Consider the following 15,778-nt stretch of genomic DNA (forward strand, 5'->3'; position numbering starts at 1 on the left):
CCCAGGGAAGACACACTGGCTTTCTTTGCTCTTGGATCTCATACACTAATCTCTAGTAATACTGTCTTCTTGGGGAGGCAGGTTTCAGAAACTCTTTATCTGTGACCCATATTCATCTATATTGTCATTCATCCCTCCTCTGCCTTTCTTTCCCCTCCAGTCTCCCCACCTCTTGCCTACAGAATCTTGAAAAAGAAAATTTTTTTTTTTGCCCTCCTCAAATAGATTGTCTTTGCTTTCTTATTCCTTTAAGGAATTTGTTATTTCAGACACAAAACTTGGAAGAATATTAATATTTTCCCTTTTCCTGACTTCTGCTCCTCACAACCTTCTTTTGAGGAAATAAGCAGAAAATAGCCTAGTAGCTTTAATAGGGGGTTGGGGGTGAATTTGGGAGGATGAGAAATGTAAATTGCATAGATTAATATTTATAAATACTACATTGCTGCATGAGCAATGAAACTAAGCATTTTGGTATACTGATATCATAGGAAGAAAACATATAAACTTTCTATTGGACTGTGAAAGATGGATTATTGAATACATTTATTATCAATAGATTATGGATCATGGGCATTTATGTTCACAACACCAGGATAAAAAAATATATATACTTTTTAGTGATCAGAATCTCTCCCAAGGAAAATCTAGAATTCTTTTTAATACAATAAATTCCTTGCTGCTTATATGTGAAGTATATATTTAGTCCCATCTGGTGCCACCATAAATTCAAATAAGTTAAGGGGGTATTTTAAAAACACAAACTAAAATCTTATAGGCAAAAACAAAAAAAAATTTGGTTCCACTTAATTTTTATATTAGCCTATCTTTTTCTACCTTAGAATGATAAAGAAGATTACATGTAACTTGTTGTACATGAGTCACCAAATTTGCCCTGTAGGTTATAATCCCATGATCGCTTTGGAAATGAGAAGTCTGTGGGCTTGCCTGGCTTTTAATACTTCTCTTTGAACAGTGGTCTCTTTAGCTACAAAAGGCTTTCAAGAGCTCCTCTGGAAACAAACTCCAAAGACAGAATCTTTCAAAATGAACATTCTTGTCTATCCTAGGGCTAGCCTTTAAGTGAATAGGCACTGGGGGTGCATTGTAAAGAAAAGTGGATTTTTTTTTTTTTTTTTTTCTGAGTCCTGATCTGAGTGAAATGAATAGACAGAACTCTGATGAAGGCTGAGGCAGTGGTGACAGAATTTCGTCATTAGAAGGGTGCTAAATGGCATGGAAAGCCTGGTTGTAAATTCACTCTGCTACTCAGCTCATGTCACTTTGAAAATTATGCGTAAAACCAGCCTTAGATGTTCAAATACATTTTTATACATTTTATACATCAAATACATTTTATAGGCATATCATTACTTGGGATTAATTACAAAGATGTGTCCCTTCGGGTGTGAGCCAGCACTGGCTTTTCTCTTTAGTGGCTGGCAGGGGGCAGCAGACAACAGAGATAACCTTCACCACGCACAAGTAAATTTAGTTTGCTTGATTAAACTAATTCTTAAATTAGTGATGGCATTCCAGAAGTAATTGGTGCCAAGACGGGTCATGGAAGCCTGAGGAAAAAATGGCAGGAGGAGTAGAAAATGAAGGGCCTTGAATGTCACACTAATAATTTTTAGCTTTCTGTGAACAGTCACTGGAGGTTTATAAGGAGGTGAATAACATGACTATCTGCACATTGCATATATTAAGATTTGCATTTTGGAAGAATCATTTGAAGACAGTATGACGTCTTCCCTACCTTGAAGGAGTCAAAGTAGCAAGTATTTCATGTTTATTCTTTCTAGGTCTTGTGACAGGTGTTTTACCTGCTTAACTGCTTTAATAGTTATTACCCAAGAAGGAGGAAAATTAAATCATGTACCCAAGGTCATACAAAGAGGAAATGACAACTGCTTTTGCTACTATATTATGATGTCTCTTGCTGAAGCCTGTGAGACTAGTTATAAAGGCACTTCACAAATCCAAATGGATCCATGAAATTCTGAACTTGAATACAGAACAAAGTACAGATTATTAAAAGAGAATTAGCTGGACTTGATACATAAATAAATGTAGTGATGAAAGGTCTGGAATTACTTCTGGGTTTGTGAATGGGGAAAATGGGTATATCACTGCCACCACCCAAGATAAGGATTGTGAATCATGAGCAAAAATTTTATTTTGTGTGTGTGTATGTGCGTGTTGAGAATAATTTCTGTGGGACATATAAGTGGAGATATGTAGCAGAATTTTGATAAAGTCGATCCAGAGAGCAGGAGAATATTATAGACTGGAGAGAGAGATTTGTGATCCATAAATACGTAAGTGGCAGCTGGAAGGAGACATCATGCATGTAATTGTCCAAGAAGTGAGTGAAGAAAGGTGAGACATGGAGGGGCAAGAGCTCTGAAGAGATTCTTTCTTGTGTATAAGAATCCCACTTAGGTAGCAAGGGAAAGTACAGCTTTCCTATTTCCTTTTTCTCTTTCTGGGCTTCTGATTGGTATCCAGGGATTCCGATGCAAATGGACAGCACTTTGGGGAACATTTATTGAGGGGATGAACAGCTGGAGTCTGTGAGAGAAGCAGGACTAAAATGGTAGGAAACATACCAGGGAAGAGTCAGTCCCAGAAGCCAAGGCAGGAGAAGCTTTAGAGAAGGAAGGCATTATCAGCATCGTTGAAAATTTCAGAGAACATTAAATTTCAGGGGAGTGAGAGGTAACTTATTCCTATTGGGTGTTGCAGGCTGTCAATCTTCTACCCTGTTGACACAGCCCTATTTCCTTCCATGGCTACTGGGTTCCTCCACTTCTCTTAATGCAATAAATACTCAAAAACCTTGGTTGGGGAATACTGCCATCATTCTCTGTTCCTGGACACTAACTTCCAACTGAGGAAACCATTCCCTTTTAGCAAAGTCAGATTGACTGTTGTCCAAGGTAAGTCCACAAATAAAAGAGGACTCACCATGCGATTTCATGTCTGCTAGATAAGGGCACTTTCTCCAGACGTAGGATGCAGCAGGAATATTGGAAATGGCAGGTTTCAGACATGCTTGTATTTTCATATCAAATGTGCTACTTGAATCCAGGAAGTTATTTCATTCTCACAATATTTGTTTTGGCTTCAAGTGTGAGGGTGCTGTGTTTTGCTGCACGAAATCATTCTACTATCCACACTCCTCCCCACTTCCCAACACATCTGCAGCCTTGTGGAAATCACCCACAGGGATTAGAAGCACTGAAATGGTCGTCAAACAAACAGTAAATGCTATTCATAAATCTCTTAGTCAAGCCTGAAGCAAACTCACAGGGAACACCAGAAAATGAATTTTATTTTAAATTGCAATAGGGATCAGCAGATATACCTTGTGATTTCAGGATGATTAAATGTAGGATTCAGTTAAGGGTTTCAAACCTCTCCAAAAAATATAAGGCAAACAGTCCCATGACTGACCTATAGATTTTTGCTGTATTTGGCATAATAAAATGACGGTTCTGATCAAGTATTGCTTTAGCAGATCTTGTACAACTTGATTGAACTATTTAATTCAGAACACAAGCAAGTCAATTTTGGGTTCAGTGCCTGAGATCTTTTTTTATTATGGGTTTAATAAATTTTTTGGTAATTCTAATAAGCATTGCCTTTGACCGAAAACTAGAATTGACAAGAACTTTGGGGTTTAAAATCCTTTTAATATGCTTATACCACTTTTCCTAATGGAATTTGAATGTTGATAAACACAGCATATCCAAAACATCTAGATGTAATTTAAAATTTTATTTCTACCATTTGTTTTATAATATGTGATTGCCTTGATGCAGAAAATTGATAGGGGCCAAACAATTTATTATAGGCAATCTGTTAAAAATATCTTGAAGGATAAAATTAGAAAACAAATTAAAGGGAAATGTGATCCATGCTTATGTGAGCACAGAGAATTTTTGGTCCACATAGAGGGATGCTTTGTGCCAGGCTCTATTTCTTGATCATTGCTTCCCCATGTCTCCTCCTCCAGTTTCCTTTCAAGGTTCATTAGGGCAAATATTAATAAATTTCGACTCCCATCCTTCTTGCCTTTGTACAATCTTTATGGTTAAAGCCTGTATCTTCCCCCTCTTTCAGTGACTTTATATCTTTTACTAAACATCTATTTTTTAAATAAGTGTATGTTGCTGAAAAAATTTGTATGTAAAATTTAAGATCTTTACATTCCACTTAACACGTTATGTATCGGTAATATGCTTCTCGTATGTTAAGGAGAGAACAAAAAACCATCTATCACTTAGAGATCTCCAAGGAGCAGGGCGAGAATGAATAGGGGAGCTCTGGCTTACAAAGTAGTGCAGCGAGCGACAGCTGCTTTGGACTCATAAATGAGATGTTTGAAAAGGGCATGAATAGGGCAGGAGAAAAAATACTTTGCTTAGCAACACACCTGTTTTTCTTCTTGTTAGAGATTCTTACGAGATGGATTTCTTCAATTAGAGCTTGTCTTGCCTCTTTCTCTCCCCCCTATTGAGCTTTCTAACACAAAACTGAACACCAGCCTCAAAGGAATGTTGGATTTTGGAGATGTTTGCTATGAAGCACACGAGGAAAGCATCTCTAGCAGCTGTACAATTCTTACCGGAAGCGGGGATGTAACAAAAAGCATATAGCAATTCTGATACAGACCTTTTGTTTGCTTTTGAAATTATATACATTAAAAAGGCAAAATAGTTATGAAGCATAGCTATATATGTTTTCAAGAACAGAAGGTTTATGTCTAGTTTCTGGATAACATTTATTCCTTTTTCCCCTTCACGTACATTACCAGAGTTATGAATTCGATGAAAAAATTAATGTACCAGTTTTGAAAGTCTTTTTTTTTCTGAAAAAAAAAAAGTTATATTTCAAGATTTCTTCAAAACTTAGGACTCAGATGTGTAGGCCCCTTCCTTCAGTGTCTACTGTTGCTTGTTTGTTTGTTTTTAAATTTATCTTTTTTCCACATCTGAGGGAGTAGGTAACTACAGATTCTCGGAATTAGAGAAAAATTGGCCAGCTAGGTAAAATCTAGCTGGCACACCCTATCCTGAAGTGCGTAGCCAGAAAGATAAGACAGCTGTGACTTCAAGTGAGGGTGGCATGCTCATTGCACAGCTCTCCTAGAGGCACATTGAACACCAACTCTGTCAAGAAAGTAAGTTTTGTTTTTCGAACTCCAGTTGACAATGAGATCCTTTTCTCTGTGGGAGAAAAGCTTCTGACAGTGTTACTCATAATTAGCTTACTTAGTTTCATATGCTTGAGAATAAAAAAAAAAATTGCACATCACGACGACCAAAGGAAGTGAAGAATGTTTTACTGCATGTTTTTAGTGGGGATTACTAGGAATCCACATACGGAGGGACAGTATCGGTACAAGGTATATTCAATCAAAAGCTAATGTGTATATACTAGGCTTTCAGTGAGATCATATTGAAAATCCTTGAGGATTGTTTTCCTCTTATTTTTTTTTCCAATTGTTATGTGATAGCTTTATACCTTAAAAGCTAAATTTTCAGGAAACACACAAAGAGATTTTTAAACCAAAGCTTTTCGATCTTTGGGGAGCCAGGTGTCCTCACAGTTATTATTTTTGTACCTTAATAGAGAATTTATTTAACAGGCTTTTATTAGCACTGAGCAATATATCAGACCCTTTTGTATCAAGTGTGCATACAAGTTTTGCTACTTGCCCTGGAGGCATTTTTGGTGTAGTGGGAGAAACAGAAATAAATAAGCAGTTACAGTATAGTATGATAAGTGGGACAACAATGGCAAACACAGGGATGGTAATAGTTTATAAAAGGCAGCATGCAAGCGAGATTTGGTCTTCAGCAAAGGATTCCTAGGTATATATGATTATTTGGCTGAAAGACAAATCCAAATATTCAAGCAAAGAGAGGGAAGATACATTACAAGTGTAAAGAATAATGTGTAAAAGGACCAGAAGAAAGAAAGGTTCTAAGAAGCTGCAGTTAGTTCAGAATTAGTTCAGCAGAAGCATAAGGAAAACAGGAGGAGAGGTGAGAGAGGCTATGAGAGCCATAAGCAGGAGCCAAACCCAGGAAAGCCCTAAAGGCTATTGTAAGGGGTTACTGAGAGCAGTGGGGCTCCACTTTTTTTTTTTTTAATCTTTTTACTTAGTTTAAAGAGAGAGTGCACACAAGCAGGGGAAGGGGCAGAGGGAGAGGGAGAGAATCTTCAAGCAGACTCCCTGCTGAGTGCAGAGCCTGACTTGGGGCTCTCTCCCAGGACCCTGAGATCATGACCTGAGCCAAAATCAGGAGTCAGAGGCTTAACCAATGAGCCAGCCACCCAGGTGTCCCAGTGGGGCTTCACTTTTAAGTTAAGGGAATAAATTATTTAGAAATGGAAAAGTCATAGATACAGAGATGAAGATATTTTAAGCTCAAATGCCCAAACTGAACTTCCCATCCTATTTCTCTATCACAAAGTTTTCTCCTTCTCAGTAAATGGAAATTCAATTCTTTCATTTGTATAGGTGTCATCTTTGACCCTTGCTTTCTCTCACAGCCTACATCCAATGTCAAGAAATCTTGTTGGCTCAGCCTTTAATCTGTATCCAGATTCCAACCATTTCTCTGCATCTCCATTAGCTATAACTCTAATCCTTTTTCTACCATGTCCTGCCTAAATTTTTTTTTTAAGATTTTATTTATTTATTTGAGGTGTGGGGGGTTAGGGGCAGAGGGAGAGAAACTCAAGCACGCTCTGTGCTGAACAAATTTAAGCAGACTTCTTGCTGAGTGCGGAACCTGACATGGGGCTCAATCTGATGACCCTGTGATCATGACCTGAGAGAAAATCAAGAGTCAGACACTTAACCAACTGAGCCACCCAGGTGCCCCTCCTGCTTAAATATTTTAAAGGATTCTAACTCTCTTCTTCCTCCATAGCCCCCTCTTCCCCATCACTCTGATCTTATGTTGTTCAATTAATCTTAACATTTAGATTTTTTTGTTAGATTATGCTCTCAGTTCCTGAGAGAAGTTTGTTAAATACACTACAATAATTATGAATTTGCCCAGTTCTTTCCTTAGTTCTGTTTTACTTTATAAAGTTTGAGGACATGTTATTAAGTACATATATATTTAAAATTATAATATTTTACCAGTGCATTACCATTATAAAATATGGCGGTTTCTAGTATTTTTTTTTCACTTCAGCCTACCTCATCTGTAATTAATACAGCTATACCAACTTTGCTTTGATTAGTGTTTTTATGGTGTACCAGTTTTCCAGCCCAGAAGAAAAAAAAATAAACATTTCAATAAGAAATTTAATAAAGGCAATTAGTTATATAGATTTGGAGATTTGAAGTGCAAAAAAGGAATACTGAGGTAACCCACATATAATAACTGTAGGGAGCAGCTACTTTCTTAGCCTGGGGAAAACAAACAAACAAAAAGTTGAAGTGAAAAGAATGTCCCTGTAGAATTGGTGCTAAGATCTTGAAATATCATTTTTTCTGTGAGGTCTTACCCGATGATTCTTAAATTGAAGTCCTTAGGCACTATTCTATCCTCATTTGATTTATTTTTCACCTTAGAAATTATTACTTTCTAATATATTTTATAATTTGTTATTATTACTTTTTATCTATGTGCTTTCATTAGAACATAAATTTCAATATGACAGTGATTCTTCTTAATTATTCACTATGTATCTTCAGCACCTAGAATGGTGCCTGGCACATAGTGGATGCTTGATAAATATTTTTCGTCTGATTAAATGAGTAACATAGATATCAGTGGGGCAAAGTTCTAAATTTAGATTTGAGAAATATTAAGCAAAATTGATTAATCACATAGTGATATTAATATTGGAGGGGTCTAGAAAGATAATCAGATTTCTGGCCCAGAGACACCTTTTCTTCCTCCTAGCAGCAGGCTCCTTATTTACCTTACCTTTTCTGATTCTACTTTACTGTGTTGATGTCTCATATTACTGCTATCCCCAAAGACAATAGCTATATTGATGATCTCCAAGATGCTGTCAATGATGACAGATGTCAAAGGCCAAAGTATATGCTATGGACTATGTTCCCTGTATCTATTGAATTCAGGTAGAATTTCCTAAGTGTCAATTAAATGATAGAAATGGTAAGTACTACTGATATTGAAGGACAGAGGTTTCTACAGTTTGAGAGTTTGAGAAAGGCTGTAGAAAAAAAGTAATCTTTTTTTTGTGCTCACTAACATTTGAGTAGGATGTGGCTATTTGAAGAGATTGGTCTTTCAGATTCAGACAGGGCATGGGAGTGAACATAAATGTGGAGGTAGAAACGAGATACATGGAATGGATTTTGGAAAAGTGGAACAATTGGAATGGAGCATGCAGGATGAACATATATGTAGAAATGAAGATCTTTAAATTGTTTTTAAGAAAGATGAATATATCCATTTAAATTGAAAATGCTTTTCAATTATGCAGAATGTTTATTTAGGAGAGAAGTGGAAAATGAAGCTGGAGAATACATAATAGACAAATGCTTGATTCAGTCCATTTCAATCCCAAAGCATTTTTGAAAAATATGTGCTATTTGCTATAATTTTCTTCATTTACCTATTTTTAAAATTTCAAATAGATTCAACATACATTGTATTCTTCACATTAGATTAATTTGTCCTATTTTCAGAATCATCAATTGGGATTTTTATTGGGATAAGAGATACAGTTTTAGTTCTTAGGGGATTGATTTTCTCTCTATACGCCTTCTGTAAGAAGGGAAACCAAATACTGAATGCACATCCTTGAGAGATGTGGCTGCAAACCCTGGATCAGAAAAACTAACCAGTTTATTAAAAAACAAACAAAAGGAGAGTGAAAATAAATTTTATGTACAGATGAAAGTAAATTAAAAAGTAAAAATCTCATGTGAACTCTTAAACTCCTTTGGACTACTAATGAATGGAAATCATTTTTGCTTTCTGTGGAACCAGATGTCAATCAGATCAGCTATATTTACTAAACTGGCTCTGGCCAACATTTCCTTTTGGGTTTCTGCAGTTTGGGCTTTATCCTCTCCTGAGCTCTCTCAGGCCACCTGATGTAGTAGAAAGAATCTTAAGACTATGCCACATAAATGTCAACAGTCTTGGGCAAGTCAATTAACCTCTTTAAGCCTTGGTTTCCTCATATGAAATATTGAAGTATTGAAGAAGATATTCTCTATGTCTCCTTCAAATCCAACATTGTTTGCTTCTCCAGGAGCCTTTCTCTGGAACCTGTGCCTCATCTGAGTCTTTGGCTAGCTGCATCAGAGGACGACTAGAACAGATCCAGGACTATCTTATCACCAGCTTGGTGTTTATAGGAGGGTTTCCTTATGAAAGCAAACAAATAAAATTGATGCATCTGTATTTACTTCCGAGGAGAACAACTAAGCTAGAATTGATCCTAGAAAATGCCAGTGCAGGCCCTTTTCAGTGGGGAGTTATCTTGGAGGGAAAAGTGTGTCATTTCAGTAAGTTTGCTGCTGCCACACAGTCTTCCAGAACATAAGGGAGGGTGACGATGATAGTTTCTGTCTTAGAGGACAGAGGGTAAAGCTATGTCTACCTTGCGGAAACATGTGCCTGGATTTAGCTCCTGCAGTAACCCTGGCATCTGTAAATGCAGACTCTTTACCTTCAAGCTGTTACAGATTTCACTGTAGACTGTGTTATTTATATGAGGTGGCAGAGACATAGACTCAGCAGGACCGAAGCCTTTAATAAATTTGTCATTTTATTGAGTGCCTCAGACTATAGTTGCTAGTTATATAACAATATTCAGTAATGCATTTTTGGGTAATTGGTTTGTATGAGGATCTATATTGTTTATCAATATAGAGTAAGTAATTTACGTTTATGGGTTTTGTTTGTATGCATGAAGGAGTTCAGTAAAGTACAAAAAGCATGGGCTTTTGAGACAGACAGACTTGGATTCAAATTTTAGCTCCACCATTTTCTAAATGTACGGTCCAGAAAGAGTTGCATGAGCATCTTAAGACTTGATTTTCCATTCTAAAAATGGGCATAGTAAAACCCAACTTAGTTGCTGTGTGGACAAATAATATGATGTAAGTCAAGTTCCTAGCACAGTTCCTGACTTAGCAAATTCTAGAAATAAATTGTTAAATGAATGAAGTTAGTTTCCTTCTTTTGTTCATTCCTCAACCTTTAGTTCCTGAAAGTTGTGAAAAATAATATATAGCAGCAGTAGCAGGTATAAATGATCAAAACAAAATCCTGTCCCTAGAGTAACTCTCACTTGACCAGGGTGAGATAAATCAGAGGTTCTGTCTTTGTATAACAAGTGTGTCATATAAGTAGTAAGTGTTTTCTTTTTCTTTTTCTTTTTTTAAATCAGTGAGTTTGTAGATTCAGGATTAAACACTAATACCAATGTAAATTTAATAGCTTAAGATCGAGAATGAGTAGGAGAAAATCTTTTAACCCAATTGTCTTGATCTAATATTAAAAGCATAATGAATATGAGGGATTTTAGTTAATAATGCTTAACTACCAAGAAGTTAAAGACCTAAGCTGAATGTGTGGAGTTTTGTTTTTGAAAGGTCGTATTTTGCAAGGACTATTATCTATTTTAAGAGTCTTCTTCTAAATCTGAAGTAATGTTTTTGCTATTCTTTATCTCTAAAAAAGAATCTGATGAAGGAGTTGGACATTAGTGTGAATTGCTGTTATGTTTAGGAAAAGCAACAGACATCCTGGGATCCGAAAGATGAATCACACATTATTGAGTGAGGGAATAGAGGAAGAGAGTAGGAAAAATGAAAAAAGTAACTAAAAATCACTAAAAGTAAAGTTACGAAAGAGTGAGTGGAAGAGCCTTTTATTTAGTGGAATAAGAAGTAGGTTATATCTTTTAAAATAACAATAATGGTTATTAATTTTAAAAGAGGGGGTTCCTTAAAATTAATTACTCAAATCTACTGCCTATTTCTTCCATTCTATCTCCTTGCTAACACCACCTATGCATTTATTAAACATATACCACACCCACACAAAAAGGCTGCCCCAGGTTGTCATCGCATAGATACAGTGGCCAATATAATTAGGGGGAACATGAGCCAAAGCTGGGAAGGTCAGCATTTAGAAGGGAAAATTATTGTTTGGTTTGGGAACTCGGGAACCACCAAGCATCTGGTTGAGAAACTGACATGGTCATGCTTATTCTGAATAGACAGCCCTGAATGGTAAAAACAAACAAGCAAATAAACAAAAATGGACTTGGGATGGAGGCAGACCTGGTTTTAGCTTCTTGCTCTGACTCCTCAGAGCTCTGTGACCTTTGGCAAGTAACTGCTTATCTTGGAGGCTCTGTTTCATTTTCTGCAAAATGGAGGCGATAAGGTTCGTATTGAAGTGTGATGATTAAATGATACAGGGCATAAAGCACTTGGAAATTGAAGGTGCTTCTTGCATGGTTGTTTCCTATTTTTTCCCCTACGACTGGGCACTGAGGAGCTGCTTAGTATTTCTGGTATTGAGTATTTAACTCTTGGGATGATCGTGAGGATATATTTGTTAACAAGTATAAAATATTAACAGCAATGACAATGGCAACACAAAATACAAAGCTTGACACATGAAAAGGATCAATAATTGTTGGCTTCCATTTGCCCTCAACTGTAAAATAACAGAGGTAGACTAGATGGTCTTCAGGGTCTTTTCTGGTTTTTCAGAATTCAACAATTTAGAAGATTCTGATTCTCTTCATAAGAAAGTGTAGCTTTGTGTGCACTTTCATATAGAAAAATACCCAGTTTCAATAGGGCACTCTATCTTGCTATACATCAAAGGAGAACTCCGAATCCTTCATAAAAACTGATTTTCTGTTAAAAAACAACAACAATAAAACCCTCCTTCCCTTATTCTTCTTGTGAGAGCAAGGAATAAGGAAAAGTTGAGAGAAAATGAATGGCTAGTGAACTCTAAGGACATTGAAACAGAGGCAGAAAGAAGATTGAGTGATAATTATAAAAATGGATGGAACCTAGGGAAAAAACGTTAGCGAAATCATGTTTGAGAGCAGGACAAAAGTGCCTAGATGGGAATGAATGCCTGACTATAGGAGGACAATAGATTATAGCATTGTAGAGGAGAGGAAGAAATGCTCAAAGGAAGGCGGGAAAGCAGAAAAAATTTGAGTGTAGTATTCTGCCAAAATAAAATTAAAAAACAATCTAAAGGGAAGAGTGATGGACAGGTAGACAACAGATACACATTTTTCTAACTTGGCTTGCATCTATTCATTATTAATGTGGTTTTCATCTGATGTAGCCACTGATGACCTGTTCTCTTTATGAAGTTATCATCATACAACAGGTTCATTGTTGACTTACCTCAAAACAGCTAAAAAACCCACAAAAAAAATGAAACAAAACTGAAGCGGTGAATATAGGCATAATAGAAGGAAAAGTATAATTAGTAGAACTAAAGGAGGCAGTGAAAATTTTAATGGAGGCCAAATTAAAGCACTATGAAACAAGTATGGCTTTTAGGAAGGAAAACGCTAACTAAAGACTGCTTGTATTTGTTTTGAGTTTTAGAACACAAACTCTATTAAGGAACAGATAAGTAGCTTTCTCAGAATAGCATTGCCACATTAAAATTTTATACCACTTGGGAAAATGTACTAACATCATGCTTATGGTTTCCTAAAAACAAATTTAAATCGAAACCATATGTTAAATGATAAAATTAAAAATCAAAATTTGACCCAAATAGTTTGCTATTTTTACTGGGCAATTTTCCCTATAAATTTTTTTAATAGTAATATGCTACTCCTTTTACTTTGATGAAAAAAAAATTCCTTAAATTATCTGCACCTCCTGGGTTACAGATTTGTCCCTTTTCCTTAGCATGATAAGGCTTTTCTATTTCCTTCCAGAGTTCTCCCTCCAGAATTCACTCCCATTTGTTTTTAATCCAGTCATCAGATTCTTAATGTGTGATGCTGTGGACAGAGCACATCATTCTTGGTGGGAACCTGGTGTGATAATATCTATGTTGTACTTTAGGAAGATTAATTTGGCAGCTGTGTGTAGAATTGATTAATGTCTGCAAATTTTTATGACCACTGTGAAAGTCTGTATAAGGTCAAATTTTTATTCTGAGAATTTGACTTCTTGTTTGGGGGACTTTTATTTGGCCTCAGTTCTTTCTGGACTTAAAAACATCTGCACTTAGTTTCAGGCTATTTTCATACCTTGGTTATTGCCATGGTCCTTGAACAAACAGTGAGATCCTGGAGGAGGGCATCCTTCATCCTCTTCTCCAGCCCTAGATGGCAGGAGCTGTTCCAAAACCGAGTGTAGAAACCGCTCAGCACGCTAGACATGAGAAAGAAATGATAGGGATGGGACGCGTATAAACATAAGAAGAACAACAGAGAAAGGAAAAAAGAATGAGAGAGAAAAGAGAATATCCATTAATGGCTCTATTGTAACGATCATTCATCCCCTTATCCAAATCTTTTTATTATTATGTGATTTTTATTTGCCTGAAAATGGTGCATTGCCTATAAACATTCTCATATCTTCATTCTTTTAAAAAATTGAAATGATTTTTAACTGTTTAAAGCCTGCAGAAAAAGAGTTTTGGTGTATTCTGACACATTAAAAAGATGTATAAAAATCGACACATTCCTTTTGATCCAGGACCATTGTGTTCCTTCTGCTTCTATTGAAACAGCATTTGCTTAGTTAATTCCTTCTTTCAGATCTTCTTTCAGATCTGAGCTCAAGCATCCTCAGGGAAGACTTTCAATTAGGACAAATCTCACAGAAGTGCAAATCTTCCCTGCGTGCCTTCTGCATAGGTGTAATTTGACAATTTGAGATGATTTTCATTATGTTCATTTCCATCACTACACTGTGAACTCTATGATGGCAGGGACCATGTCTTTTTTTGATCAAAATTGTATCCCTTGCACCCAGCAAATGCCTAGAATACAGTGGGTGCTCAATGACCATTTAATGAAATAGTGAAATTTATGATGAGTTTGCCAGACCACTGAAGAACATCGGAGAAAATAAAAATCTATTAGCTGAATTTCAGTAAAAGCTTTTGAAAGATAGGTGAGATGGCAAAATATCATGATTTACTATTATAATGTATTTCTTCCACTTGTAGATTTTGAGTTATCTTTTTCAGCTATGCTTGCTAACAAACTTAGAATGAAAACAGGTTAAACTTACAACCAGAATGACTATATCATAAAGTGGTGAGTCAAATTTTCTGTTGGGCGCTGGGGTGCCTCAGTCAGTTAAGCGTCTGACTTGGTTTTAGCTCAGGTCATGATCTTAGGGTCCTGGGATTGAGTCCTGTGTCGGTCTCTGTGCTTAGTGGGTGATTGAGGATTCTCTCTCTTTCTGCCCCTCCTCCCGCTCACTCTCTCTCTTTCAAATAAATAAAATCTTTTTTTTAAAAAAGTGGTAAACCAAATTTTCTAAAGGAATAAAACATTTTCAATCGTATCTCTGTCACTAAAAAGTGTTATTAGTGGTCAATTTAAACTGTTAAATAAGATAATTATTTTTAAAATATAGTTTTCTTTGTATATGTATGTATTCTCTTGATTGCATATATAGATTTCAAAATATATATAACATACCAAAATACTAGGACATAAGTTTCTAAGAGTTAAATTCATAAAGCAATTTTATTTCCTTCCTACTCTCTCTTTAAATCTGCTCTCTGGGCCACTTCTTTCTACTCTGGATGGAATTTCAATCAGATTCTGTCGTTTTTCTGGTAGCTCTTTATATAATAGAAAGTCCTCTAATCAGTGTGAATCTCAACAGATATGAATTTCAGTAATTAAATTGTGCAGTCCAATGTCAATAATCAAGACCCTTTTATCTCTTTTGGACTTTGGTTCTCCCCATCCCCATTTCAGGATCACTTTAGCAGGAAGCCTGAGAGAGAGGCAGTACTGTGATGGCCCCCTTGCTGTGCGCCATCTTGCCTTTCTCATCAACCAATTCTCCCCCATCCCCAGTGAGGTTCCTCTGGATCTTTTAGGACTTTGTGGGAGAAGGGAGTGTAGAGTTAGATGAAGAAAGAGAGGTGGAAAGTGGGAAAGATCTTCCTTAACTGCTACTGTCACTTTCTGGCATTATCATTCTCTGAACTGGTGAAAGTTCAAAGCTGGTCCTTTCTCGTGCTTTTCTGGGTTTCTCAGAGACTTCTTTGCTCTCTGTAATGTGAACGTTGGGTCTTCTCAGTTGACTGCTTATAGATCCCTCCTCAGACCCTGGGCATCAGGCTGTCACCACTTGTATTGAGGTCCCATTGTCCCACACTGGCTCCCTCTGTGGATTCCACGATTTAGCTTTGGATAGACATGCTCCCTTGACTTACCATTGGTGGACATGGAGCTACTTTCCAGTGATGCCCTGACCATTCTGTTAATCAGGGACTAACTAGCCAGCCATGATCACTTGCCTTTAAATTTCCAGATGTGGGTCTAACACTAGCATGTATACTCCACTAACTCCAGGAGACACAGGCCAAACTTGTTTTTGATTCTCTTGAAGTCTCTTTTATTCAGCATATGGTAAGAGTTGGGGTTGGGGGAACCGTTTTGATCACCTCCTTTAACATTCTGGCTTTTGGTCTAGACTTCATCTTGGAATATAGTAGTAGCTGCCGTGTTCTGTTTTTTATTTGGTCTTTGGGGCTTTGGTTTGAAATGGAGACAGTGTCTCATTTTA

Source organism: Phoca vitulina, unplaced genomic scaffold (genome assembly GCF_004348235.1).
Source record: "Phoca vitulina isolate PV1807 unplaced genomic scaffold, GSC_HSeal_1.0 scaffold14, whole genome shotgun sequence".
In the NCBI taxonomy this organism is placed as follows: Eukaryota; Metazoa; Chordata; class Mammalia; order Carnivora; family Phocidae; genus Phoca; species Phoca vitulina.